The 13,380-nt window shown below is 36.2% G+C and overlaps 2 protein-coding genes across 12 annotated transcripts in view; one reads left to right on the forward strand and one right to left on the reverse strand.

The window, feature by feature from the left end:
- Nucleotides 1–13,380, forward strand: part of RhoGEF3 (Rho guanine nucleotide exchange factor 3) — a 161,770-nt gene that overhangs the window by 45,552 nt on the left and 102,838 nt on the right. For 4 of the 11 annotated variants that reach the window (XM_089073609.1, XM_089073610.1, XM_089073613.1 and 1 more), the window contains exons 1-2: nt 84–3,946; nt 4,960–5,507. The exons of 1 other annotated variant lie outside the window; for it this stretch is intronic. The gene's annotated coding sequence lies outside the window, so the exon portion shown is untranslated. Of the gene's footprint in view, nt 1–71; nt 3,947–4,959; nt 5,508–8,723; nt 9,018–10,730; nt 10,921–13,380 lie in introns of those variants that run through there. 6 more of the 11 variants (XM_089073606.1, XM_089073615.1, XM_089073614.1 and 3 more) reach the window with 6 other exon arrangements.
- LOC105425403 (lysosomal acid glucosylceramidase-like) overlaps nt 1–13,380 on the reverse strand; it is a 45,962-nt gene that overhangs the window by 21,282 nt on the left and 11,300 nt on the right. The gene's annotated exons all lie outside the window — the stretch shown is intronic.

Below are 13,380 nucleotides of genomic sequence, written 5' to 3' on the forward strand. Positions count from 1 at the left end.
GAAACGTTCTTCGAGCCTGGTATCGTCGAGCACGGAGCGGATGAGATCGCGATGGATTTAACGATTCACAAAGGGAGATTTATATTTTCTCTCGCGCGAGAGAAAATCTGCCAATTTTTTTATCCTACGAATTCCCTCGCGAGCGAAACGAGCGGTGCTTACCCTTACCCGATTTATCCAGAGCCGTGCGGAGAATCTCTCTCGTTTCGTCACACGGAAAATACATTTATTCGTTTGTTTGAATTTGAATTCTGAATTTTTTTTTTCTTCGGGCGATTTCGTTTTTCGCGTGGAAACGATGGCACGTGGTCGTTATTAGTGATCTTCCTCTCGAGTTTTTATATATCGTGTCTCTCTCTCTCTCTCTCTGCAAGCTGCAGATCTCCGATATGACCCTGCGATACGCGCCTTTTCGAGGACATTGACCTCCGCTTCCGCGTCTGTCTGGCCAGTTTATCTGCTTTCCCTGGCGTTCAAACGTCCTCGAACCATCGAATTTCGATAAAGTGCACACTGCGGATGCAAATGCGCAAAATATTTTTCGCGAAACATTTCGAAGGCAAATTTCATCAGGTTCATCTCGATATCAAGTGCGCCTCCCTGTCGCCGAGTTCGTTCCCGCCGCCTGACATTCGCCATTGCTATATTATTGTTCTTGATTTCTGTACCGAATAAAAAGCAAAAATTTCGAATATCTGCTGTATCATGATGTTCGGTAAATGTACCGTTAAGCGCTGACCATTAAGTCAGTTGAGTGTTAAATTAGCGAGATGTACGAGAAGCGAACCTAACGATATAAATCCATATAGCGATTAGTAGTCGTAGCTTTTTCCAATCGATATATCTCCGTTAGGTGTTCGTTAATCGTTACGCGAGCGATATTATTCGTATTGTAATTTCCAAATTACTGTCGTAATTTCTCTATCAAGTTGACCTACTAACGCAAATTTTGCATCGGTGTTTGATTTACGTTCCTTTTCACTTCGCATCTCTTTATATGGGCTAATTGTCGCATACAGAATTTGTCATTTGCGCAATCTGAATTCAGTGCGTACAGAAATGAAAAATTGAAATATTGCGCCGTACAATGTAGGCGAGGTCGCACGATTAAGTTTCAATGTTTTCATTTGTACGCTTAATTGTAACATTTGTCAGCCGTGCAAAGAATAAAATAACAAATGATTCAATATTATTTATAATTGAGGTACGGCCTACAAAGCGCACAAAATTGGGAATGAAACATTTAATATCATGTAAAATCAAAATCTTAATATGTAGTGGAATTATGAAAGAGCAGAATTAATAATAATTCGAAGCCTTTCAAATTTAGAGAAGAATAATCTATTTATGGATTTGGATTGCCATTTTTCCTTCGCCAGGAATTAAAATATTTATTGTGAAAACGAAATATCATCATTCGTCACTACGACCAGATTATCGCGGATCCGCGTAATCTGACGCATGTCTCGCGCTGTAATAGGCGGCTTCTATTTTCCACTTTTTCTCAGTCTTTCCCTTTCCCTTTCCCTTTTTTTCTCTCCCAAGGACTACGGAGTCTTGAAACTGCTCCAGCGGCCAACTGCGCACTCATCCATATAAGGGGCGAGGTTAAAGACATTACAAATCCCGAAAGCCGCATAATTATTGCACAGCCATCGTTATAATTTTGCTGATATTACTTCTACGCGACCCACTTGAACACATATTAATTTCGCTTCTCATCTCGCGTTCGTTTATTTGGTGACCAAATGAAGATCTAAGGTCTGTGAACCAGAAAAGCCTGTTTTAATAAGTGAAATTAAACGCGAAGCAGCGGTTTGATTAAGAAACATTGCCGGGAAACATTAATTTTTTTTTTATTAAACAAAAATGTAACTGTGATCGTTAATTAATGGAAAGTGAACTAGAATGCTTTTTTTTTTAAATTGGCAAAAGAGAGCAAGACTTAATATTTAATATTTATTGGACTAGAATATTTCAATGTTATATTCAGTTATTGAAATTATCAGTGAGATATCAATAGCGATGATCGTATCAGCAACATATATCATTCTTTATGCTCGAAGCACATACAGCTTGTCAAGCGTTTATTAAATTTGAATATATCTCATTTATATCTTCGTCAAAGCAATAACACACGCTTATAGAATTTCAGATATACGTGAAATTTTCTTTCTCTAGTGTACCCTTTCGCTCGTTGCTCTTTTGAATCATGAATTCTCGAGGGTTTTTGGAGACTCGTCGCGTTAATCGTATCGGTAATTTATTCGCAAGTATCCATTTGACTCTATGGATGAAAGTGTTCAAATCAAATTAATTAGCCTTCATTTTAATCGTTTAATTTGTACCGACGGATGCAAAGCGTACTTGATCAAAGCGAATCTTAAACTGTGTACGCAACTTCGCCCTTTCATTTTATACGCGCGCGACACAACAGCGTGACAGCAAATAATGAAATTACAAATTTAAAAAATTTCGTGAAAATTCACAAAACTGTTTTAGAAGGAGCGTACTCCTGCGGATTGTCGCATCCGATCACGTTGCAGTGATCGAAATTTCATTACTCCCGAATTCGAGGAGCGTCCTCTCCTGCGGCCATCTCGACGATCGGCCCGGGCCGCTTTGGCTGCTTTGTGGCAATTTTGCTCGCTCGACGCGAAAATAAAAATCGCCCGGCGATTTTTCGACGAGAGAGACGGGAAGGCGAAAATGTGCGGACCGCATCCGTGAAAGTTTGTCACCATTGTGACAACTGTTCCTCGTAACGAAAATGTCGATCACGCGCGAGGATTGTTCCATCGGCATTACGAAATTCTATTCGCCTCGCTTTCTTCTTGAAGGTTCTTTGTTCAAACTCCCGCTTCCCTTCTATGGAGAAGAAGAATCGTTTCTCAGATCGAGAGTACAAGTTTCATAGAGTGTTATAAGGAATAGAAATGGTTTTTTTTTTTTTTTTGCAATATAATATCTCAGATGACATGAAGTCGAAGGCACGTCTTTATGGCGGACGAAAGAAATTGTAAGTTTTTTTTAAAGGTGGAACATGAAAAAATGCGGCTGTAACTGGAGGAGAGGTAATTCTTCACGGAGCCATTCGCCTTTCCTCATTGTCGATATATCCATCAGGTCGATATTTCGTTATCGGAAAGCAGTAGCCACCTTGATAAAACGATATGGCGGATATCGAGATAAATTACAAAATGGCAGCGCTGAAAACGTTAGGATGTTCACGACCTTGTCCAACGACGTTGTCGCATTTGCTGCGAACTCTGAATTTCTCATGAGATTCGTTGCACAGGGAACGCCATTGTGTGACCTATAAATCCCTATAGATCGCTATTATTTGGATATGAATAGCCTTTTCCGGGAAACAGCAAAACCAAAAAAAAACCAAAAAAAATTTCAGTTAATTAGGATACGTCGTATTTTTTAATTAAATGGAAACAGCATTTTTTAACAATAAAAAAATTTTTAAATATAATTTTCTGAACAATTCAACATTGATCCAATTTTATAATTGTTAATTAAAATTATAATTGCGCGTACTAAATAATTATTTTAACAGATTGACTTCTAATACGAAACTAATGACTCGTTTGTTCGCAATTAAATATATTGCCGTTACGAAACGATTTAGTTCAAACGGTCAAGGAGAGTTGCGCGTAACAAGGACGCGTAACAAGGTGGGATATGAAAAAGAAAAAAAAATGGGTTCAGGACATAAGGAACAGGAGCAAAGTTAAATCCGCGCCGTCTAAACAGCCTCTTGAGATATTTTGTTGAAACAACCAGCGTGTCTCTGTAGGCCAATGAAGAACAGCTTTTTGTTTTTCCTATCTTTTGCGAGGAAGAGAGGACCTACTCCACGTGTAATCCTCGATTTCATCGTAGATATAAAAACGTGGGAAGCCGGATATTTTGACGTAGAAGTATTGGGTAGAAAAAGGTAAAGTTGTAAAAACAATTGGACATTCAAAGACCTTCCGCAGATTGCGCAGATTTATATTCAAAATACAAGGATTCACATAATACTGATAATTGGATGAATTTTTTCATCGTTTTTTTTTTTTTTTCATAATACGATACAAAAAGAATAAGAGGCACGTATTATTGGTAATAATGGATTATAATTGATAACTGCACGTAGATAAAAATTAGAAATCTGATGTAATAAAAGTATAATCTTGTGTAATGCGAACAGATTAATGTTGTATTAACACAGAATATAAAAAATATAAGTATATATTATTACAGACGGTAATAGCCTTGATAACTTGATTGCTCCTAATTACTCATCATAATCAATAAATCTGATGTAATAAGAGTAAATTCTGTGATGAAGAGTGTTTAAACATTCTTAGAAATTTTAACATTACGTTGCAGTAACGTTTGCAGTCATCTAAAGTGAAATGATGGAAATTTGTAAAGTCGGGAGGGATTTTTCACGACGTTTAATATATACAGGGTGTTCCGCGAGTTTTCTGATGAACATAAAAGTCCCATACCATTTTGTGATATTCGCAATAATAATTCGCAATAATAATCGAGATATTAATTATTAAAAGTCACCGTATTAAAAGTCCGATCCACAAGCGCGCGGTAAGATACTCCCGCCTGGCGATCATTGTTGATAGGCGCGTGAGGAATTGTTTATTTCAAGCGGCTCGTGCGTAGCTATTGCCGTTTGAAGTCAACAATTCCTCACGCGCCTATCAACAATGATCGTCGGACGGGAGTATCTCATCGCGCGCTTGCTTTGCCGATGGGCCAGGCTAATACGGTGATTTTTAATAATTAATATCTCGATTATTATTGCGAATATCACAAGATGGTACGGGACTTTTACGTTCATCTCGGTCCCATCTATTTTTTTACGAGCGGTGGCAGAAGTCTCGCGGAACACCCTGTATATATATATATATATATATATATATATATTGTTTAACGGGTTAATTCCAGGAATTATCATTCCTTGAATTGAAGAGGAACATTTTAAAAAGGGATGGTATTTTGATGGACAATTTTATTTAAGAAGTAGAAGAAGGGAAGACCCAACCTGCATTTCCGCAAGAGAGAAAAGAAAATTTTAAGCGAATGTGTGAAAAATATGTTTCGATAAAATGATAACGAACGGGATTGCTGTCAAATAAACAGTTCTGCTCGTGCTATTTCTACAGTGCAGAGCAACGCTTTGTATTTTCCTCGACAAAACGGTCAAGTGAAAAGAATACAGAGGAGTAAATAGTGTCGCGCGAAAAGTGCCCTCGGACAGTGGATTCGCAAAATGAAGTGTTCTGCAAGCCCCACCCAGAAGACACGCGAGTATAATTTCGACCGCAACCGCACTGAGAATCACGCCAGATGGAAGCTTTAAGACACTGTTCGCGGTTGGCGGATTTGCGGAAAGAACGTCAATTTCTTCTGCCGTGGGCCCGGTGCGCTTCCGGAGAATGGACGAGATTGGATTCCGGAAACGACAGGTGTGGGAGGAACACCGGGATCGCCAGGTAAGGAACTGACGATCAATAGCCTCATAAATGTGCGCTCCGATCCTTTGTTCAGTTTCACTTGATCAGTCGATTCGAATCTCAATCAGAGAGGAAAATCTATGGAATGTCTCTGCTATCGTGTAACAGTGATAAAGAGAAAGAAAGACGAAGAGAAAGGGGGGGAGAGAGAGAGAGAGAGAGAGAGAGAGAGAGAGAGAGAGAGAGAGCTTTCGTTGATTTCATTAATTTCACACGAATACCTATTTAAAATTAATAATATTTAATTAACACTTAATAATTGTAAATCTTGATAAATACTGAGAAAATAATTACGATTCAAGGCAAGGCAGGAACAATTGCGTAATACGACGTCGTCAGTCTTTCGCTCGTGATATTTAACTTCCGAACGTTACTCGCAAAGGATGTGAAGACAAAAGATTTGAGTCTCGGCAATTTGCTACATTCGTATTTAGTCACATCACAGAGAGAGTCCCAGTCGTCCAAATGGAAAACCAGATAGAAGAAATTAAACTGGCTTGTTCTTCCGTAGACGACATCTTTTTTTCTCTCTCGCCATTGTAAGCATGCTTCATCCCCCTCCTCCCCCGTTGCTCGTTGTGGAGCCTTCCTTTTTTTCTCCGTGGGCGTTTGAGATACGCGGGAAAACCGTTGAGTGTCCGAGGAGGAAGCTCGGCGTCAGTTAACCCCGTTGCGCTTTTTTTTCCTGTAACGTGTTGTGTGTATCTTTTTTTAACCCCTGATACGTAGGCGACCGTGAGAGAGCTGTTGTTTCCCTTACATCCTTTCTTACGGAAAACTTCCCGTCTTCTTTTCCTTCTCTCCTTCTCTCTTTTTCTCTCTCTCTCTCTCTCTCTCTCTCTCTCTCTCTCTCTTTCTCCCGAGGACAACGACCCGACGACGGTTGCATTAAACAGGTGATTTATTTCCGTCTCCAAAGAGAAACGTCTCTCGAAGCAGCGTCAGGTTAAAGAAAGAAAATTTCATTACGCGTCCAAATGCACAATGCGCTGGATCGAAGTTTCGTCGAATTTTTTATAACGCGTGCAAATAGATACACACACACACACACACACACACACACACACACACACACACACACACACACACACACACACACCACACAAGTAAGATCTTCCTGGTTGGAAGTATCGATTTCCGTAACGCGCGTTACGGTCCCTTCGAAGTCGTTTGTTGCACCATTTTACGTAGTTAGAAAGTACATTTTCCTTGTTCTATCCTCCTCGTGTCATTTCCTGTCTCAGCCTTCCTCCCTTCTTTTTTTTTTCTCTCTTTAACTTCTGAACGTTCCTGCTAGTTTTTGTCACAGTATCTGGAGGTAAGAAGATCGCACTTTTTAAAATTTGATTATCATCCTCGGTACGCCGAGAAGAGAGCGAGTGTGCTCTTCTTATCGCGTCTTCAATTTCCAGCGTTCTACTTCGGCCAGTCGTTTTCCTATAAACGAATTCATCTATCTAAATGAATCGAGAACGCGCAGAATAAATATCTCGAATATTCGATATTTCTGTTTTATCAAAAATATTGAAAATATTTAAAACTGCATATTATCATTATCCAAACTAGAAGTTAAGTAGTTTATTCAGTTTTTGGACTACGAAATGTTAATTGATTCTTCCATTGATATGAGAAACAAGTACATGTATCAAATGAATTATTAAGTATAATAATTTACACACACACACACACACACACACACACACACACACACACACACACACACACACACACACATATATATATATATATATATATATGTGTAATAATTATTATGCATAATTCATTATATAATAATCATCATATAATAATTCATTCAATATGTTATCATTACATGTGATAATTTAATACCCACTCGATACTTGCGTAACGAAAAGTACATACAAAGTACATACATTTGGAAAAGTGTACATTTGCAAGTAATCGTTCGGGTCATGCGGGTCACTTGTATTTGCAATATCGTTTTATAAATATTCATCGCCGCCGCCGTATTTTTATCGGCATAATTGCCGATTGTCTAATTGTAGAATTGATCTTGATTTCTAATAGATATCTTCCGGCATTCCATTCGCGTTTAACAGCTCGCGTTACGACCGTAACACGTCATTAATGAGGGGGCTTGTTTGATGATCGCGCGCGCGCGCGCGCGTATGCATCAACGAATGTTTTCACCTTGGTACTTGCAATCAGGCTAATAGTGTTTCGTCGGTGTGATGTGACGGTCTACGTAGAACCTTTATGTAGAAACGGCCGCGTCGTTTGTGCGCAGTCGAGGCGGGGTGCTCGGGGCGGTAGCCAATCTCATTACAGCTACCAATTGTTTTTGGTTTGCATTGAGCTGCGGCAACATGCGTACTGCAGTCCTCCGCATTTTGTCCGCCAATCCCTGCTGTTTCCCCGCGAGTATGAAAGGAGCAAGGTTGCCGGAATTGAAAATTCAGTATTCCAGTATGAAAACGCATTTCTCTCTCTCTCTCTCTCTCTCTCTCTCTCTCTCTCTCTCTCTCTCTCTCTCCTGTTCGCGCTACATCTCTCTTTATAATGTTTTTTTCATTACTATAATTTTTATTATTTTTCGCTTTTTTTTTATGCTATTTTCATCTTATTTCATTTTTACTGTTCTTTTTTTTTGTAATTTATTTTTTCCTTTGTTCTCTATTTTCACCGATTTGCTTTCCTCTTGTATATTTCTTACAGAACTTGTTTTAGAGGAGTAATAAACGATCTCTCTCTCTCTCTCTCTCTCTCTCTCTCTCTCTCTCGTGCACATCCTAAATTTACATCTGAATTTTTTTCGCGTTTTACGAGCAACAAAAATCAGTAATCGTTTGCGAAAAATGTACGCGATACATGTGTTCCGCGTAAAACTTCCGGGATGAAATGTCGCATCGATGCCACGATGTAACTACGCGCAGCCGGCAACGTTTTACGTTACACGGTCTTTCCCGTAACCCTCGTGAATACGTACTTCTACATGTCTGTGTGATGCGGAATATCGTCGCGACGCGACAAAGTTGGGTGGAATTCACGCGAGGCAGTCGATGCGACACGCGCGCGGTCGGATTTCGCGTTCGCGGACGTGTTGCTGACACGCTTGATAAGGACACTTTTCGCCTATTGAGAACGAATAAAAGGCCCCCCCCGCGTCGTCGTTGCGGCTGTCGTTTACGCGCCAGGCTGATAAATTCGAGCGCGTCACTTCTTTTTTGTTCACATCCGCGCGCACGCCCGTTTACGTCGAAATAACGATGCAGTCGCGTAATAATAACGCCTGGTGCTTTGCTTACATACAGGCCTGCTCGCTCGCGCGAATTGAGTTTTTCCTTTCCGCGCGATTGAGACAAGGCGCGCCTTGTCACTTGCATAGACATAATTTCGAACATCTCAATTTCGCTCGCCTCATTGCGTCGCATATACAAAGGATTACGACGCTGCCCTACGGGATCACAAAATTAATTACTACGACGAAAGTTCAAATGTAGCGTCAGTCAAGTGAGTCCTTTGCCATAATTAATCTTACGATTTTTGACGTGCCAACAAAAATAATGGATTATTTTTAGAGTGCAATGTTTAACTTTAACTTTTTGCTCTCTTCATTGCTAAATAAAAACCTCAATGCGACTTCAGCAACTTTATAAGTAATATATAATAATATTACGGAGTGACAATTAGAAAATTACTGAAATTATGCAGTTTTTATTTTGCAACGAAAAGACAAAATTATAATAAAACTAAAACTGTACTCTAAAAATAATTTGTTTCGTTTTTAAAGATTGAATTGATTGATAATTAACGGATAAACACGCATGAACTTGCGAAAATAAATATAAAAGAATTAACAATTTGCTCGTTGCATGATGTCATAATATATGCTTTCAAAATAATGACCTTATAAATATATATAACTAACATTTACATCGCTCTGCATAATTATCGTACGCTTCTTTTGAAAGAGCCATAGACAAACTATCAACTAACGTTTTTCAAGTATTTACTTGAAATATTTATATTATCTTCAGATATTTAAGGATTTTTTTCTAAATTGCAAGATACAAGTCTTATGTAAAAAATTATGAGAAAAAGTGTCATTCAATTTGCTATGATAAAATCAATACATACGTCCATATTCGTACCTCACTTTTATCAAAAAATGCACTGTTAATATATAATTTATATTACATATACTATAGAACCTCAAAAATAAATGAACGTATTTATTGATTAAAGTGAGATACGAATTTTCTATAAAATTTGCGAATTTTATGAAAAATAATGTAATATAATTTTCTTAGACTACACTTTATCAATAATGAATGTAATTTTAAGATTAACAAATACAGCAGAGTAATGATTTAATGTTGGACATATTGTAATTACGGTATTAGATACAACTTTGTAATATTCATAGATTTTTATGATATTTGATATAGTTTAATATATAATCTTCCCTTATAAAAAAATTTAAGCATAAAAATTTTATTAATCTTGAAGTTTAGAGCGTAATTTCTGTTCGAAGAATCTACTTAATTCCTATGTTCTAAGAATCTACTTAATTTATGAAAAACTTTTTTAGGTCATTATGTAATAACCGCACCATAGTGAATTATATTAAAGTAACCTTTTTTATAATTTTATCTTCAAACTTCTTCGAAATGTGATGTTGTAAAGAATTTTTGAAGCCTAAATTGTATCGCAAATATGACAACTGAATATAATTAAATGTATATAAATAACTATAATAATAATAATGATGATGATGATGATGATGATGATGATGATGATGATGATGATGATGATGATGATGATGATGATGATGATGATGATGATGATGACGATGACGATGATGATGATGATGATAATGATGATGATGATGATGATGATGATGATGATGATGATGATGATGATGATGATGATGATGATGATGATGATGATGATGATGATGATGATGATGATGATGATGATGATGATGATGATGATGATGATGATGATGATGATGATGATAATTTATTTCCTTTATGAAATTTGTTTTTTATAATCTGTTTTTTTTATTTATCAACTTTATTCTTTTTATATGTATATAGCGTTAGGACTAAAGTATTATTTATTCTACCAATTTAGTTTTACGTAATTATTTATATGTATTTGCACAGTTAGAAGCTTGTTTGATTTTCCGCTTTACAAAATTAATTTACTTGCCTGTTACAGTTCTCTCTTGCTGCTGGATACTAATTAATGTTACATCGATAACTCATAGCTGGGTTTATTGGATTGTGATTGTCCGGGCAAAAATTAAACGGAGGAAAGGAAGCAAATGAATAATCATTTAAACTAGTGCCACGTGATGAAATTGTCGGTTTTTGACTGATTGAAGATGCTTTTCCCAGAACAATTAAGAGTGCGTACTAAAGACTAAAATGTGCTTGCTTGATGTGGTTGCGATCAATACAAGAGAGAAAAAGAGAGAGAGAGAGAGAGAGAGAGAGAGAGAGAGAGAGAGAGAAAGAGAGAGAGAGAGAAAGAGAGAGAGAGAGGTTTATAAACGAGTATGGGAGTAGGATGAATGTTATTAAACACGTTCTTGTAACAGCAGACATGCTATCTCATAGACGAACTTTGGGGTACGCCATGAGTTAGTTTGTAGAGAAAGATGGGGGAGAGTGAGAGAGGTGAGGAGGGAGGGAGGGAAGGAGTGCCCTGCGAGAAACTGATATCTTATGCGAGGACTTTGTGATAGACTTACGCGTACTTACAGAAAGATGCACGACTGACAGGTACCTATGATTTTCCAACGCGTGTATATGTGTGTGAGTTTATGTGTGTCGCAGTTTAGTTATTTGTCATAAATTATGCAGTGCAATGTCTGATACGTAAAATTTATTTTAAGGCGTCATATGAAAAGCGCGCAGAAAACAGCGTTTTTTTTTAACACAACAAAGTAGCATTAACATTGTGAGAGATTATTACAAGAGATTATTAAGAGTTTTTTGATATACAAAATTTTTTTATTTAACATTTAGTATAGATTAATCTAATACAAAATATTCTCCACCATTATTGATAATCTTTTTCCATCTTTCTTGGCAAATTTTCTTCAATTATCTTTTTGTAAAATGAGAATGATTTCGTAGCAAAGTAATCCAGATTTTGGTCCATCGGAAAGATCGGAAATCATTGTTTTTAAATTTTTTTTAAAACAATGACGCATGTTCTGATATTCAAGGAACTATAAAGAGGAATTAATCATGGCATTTGTGGCACTAGTAGCATTGTTATCCTTTTGAAACTCATAAAGCATCAAATGTCCACCAAATATGCACGTTATCCATACTTTGGCGTCTCTACTAAACGTCAATAAATTTAATTATTATATAGATTATGTAATAATAAATCACGTTCACGAACAAGATGGTAATGTTTACTCAAAAAAACGACATTACTTATGAGTACCCCTAATATTAATATTGCAATTATCTTTGTCTTATTACTTTTAATAAAAAATTTTCCACATATAATTATATATAGAATATGTCTATATATAAACATTATAATTACTTATATAATTAATTATATATAATTAATTATAATTACTTATGAATACATATATTTATATATTAATACATATATAATTATGTAATAATTATCTAATTATATGGAAAATTTTTGGGTTTCCATTGCAAAAGATTTTGGCGGTTTGTCAAAAAATTAAAGAGATTCTTTTCAAAACTGTTTTAAATATTTAAAAAAGGATAAAGATTATACACATGCATTAACTCGTTAGAATTCTTTTATAAACTTTGCAACGTAATTTTTAATTTTTACAAAATGTTTAAGAAAGAAATGTTTAAATGATTATTATAAAAATAAGCTTTTCAAAAATTATCGCTGTATTCAATAAACATGGCTGTTACCCGTATTTTTATTTCGATAAATCTTTTGTAAGCTTGCATTGTATTGTATACAGTTTTGCAAATAACGTAGATTATTGCATTAGCGAGGGCGTAATATCGTTTCATAAGTCAAGCGTATCGTTATTTCTGTTAATGCATTATCGTTTCGCATGCATTAACGGTAAACGGGCCGTTACGGTTCGTTAAATACATTAGTTCGAGTGGAAAGAGTGACGAGACGCAGCCGTCCCTATCGAAACTGTTTACGAAGCTAGCCGGGATTGCAGCAGCCTCCGTATCGTTTTCGACCAAACCGTTGAACTTCGGAAACAGAGAATTTGTTTCGCGAGTTCGTCCGTTCCTCATCTCGTACACCTCCGATGCGCCGAAGTTTCCCTGTATTTCTTGTTCCGATCGTGATCGATACATAGTACTTCTCTAGCCATACTTCTTTACAGCTCCAACAGAGAGCTGGCCGTATTTCTTTTCTTCCAAGAGTGGTAGAGATACTCGTGAGAGAGATGAGTGCGGATAACAACAAATCGATTATTTCTTATTTTTATTACTTCTTCGGCACTTCAGATAGATTTTCTTAGGTAAGAAGTAACATTTGAATAATTTTTGGAAATTCGAAATTTAAAATATAATCATTAAATTATTTATTAAAGTTATTTTATAGTATTAAAATTTTAATTGTCTGTTCATAATATGCAGAAAAATTAAGAAAAGTAAAGATTTTTTTTTAACAAAACGTACAGAATTTATTAAATTAAGTTTTATTAAAACTTAACATTTGCGCCTTTCTCACTGCGATTTTGAGAAAATTTAAAACTATATGTTGCAATGTTGCGAAAGTATTTTAACGAACTTATATGTATATAATCTTTATCTTTTTTAAATATTTAAAACAATTTTGAAAAAAATCTCTTTAAATTTCTAATGAAACGCCAAAATAATCTTTCTTAAAA

Source organism: Pogonomyrmex barbatus, unplaced genomic scaffold (genome assembly GCF_055798465.1).
Source record: "Pogonomyrmex barbatus isolate J1 unplaced genomic scaffold, ASM5579846v1 scaffold15, whole genome shotgun sequence".
Classification (NCBI taxonomy): domain Eukaryota; kingdom Metazoa; phylum Arthropoda; class Insecta; order Hymenoptera; family Formicidae; genus Pogonomyrmex; species Pogonomyrmex barbatus.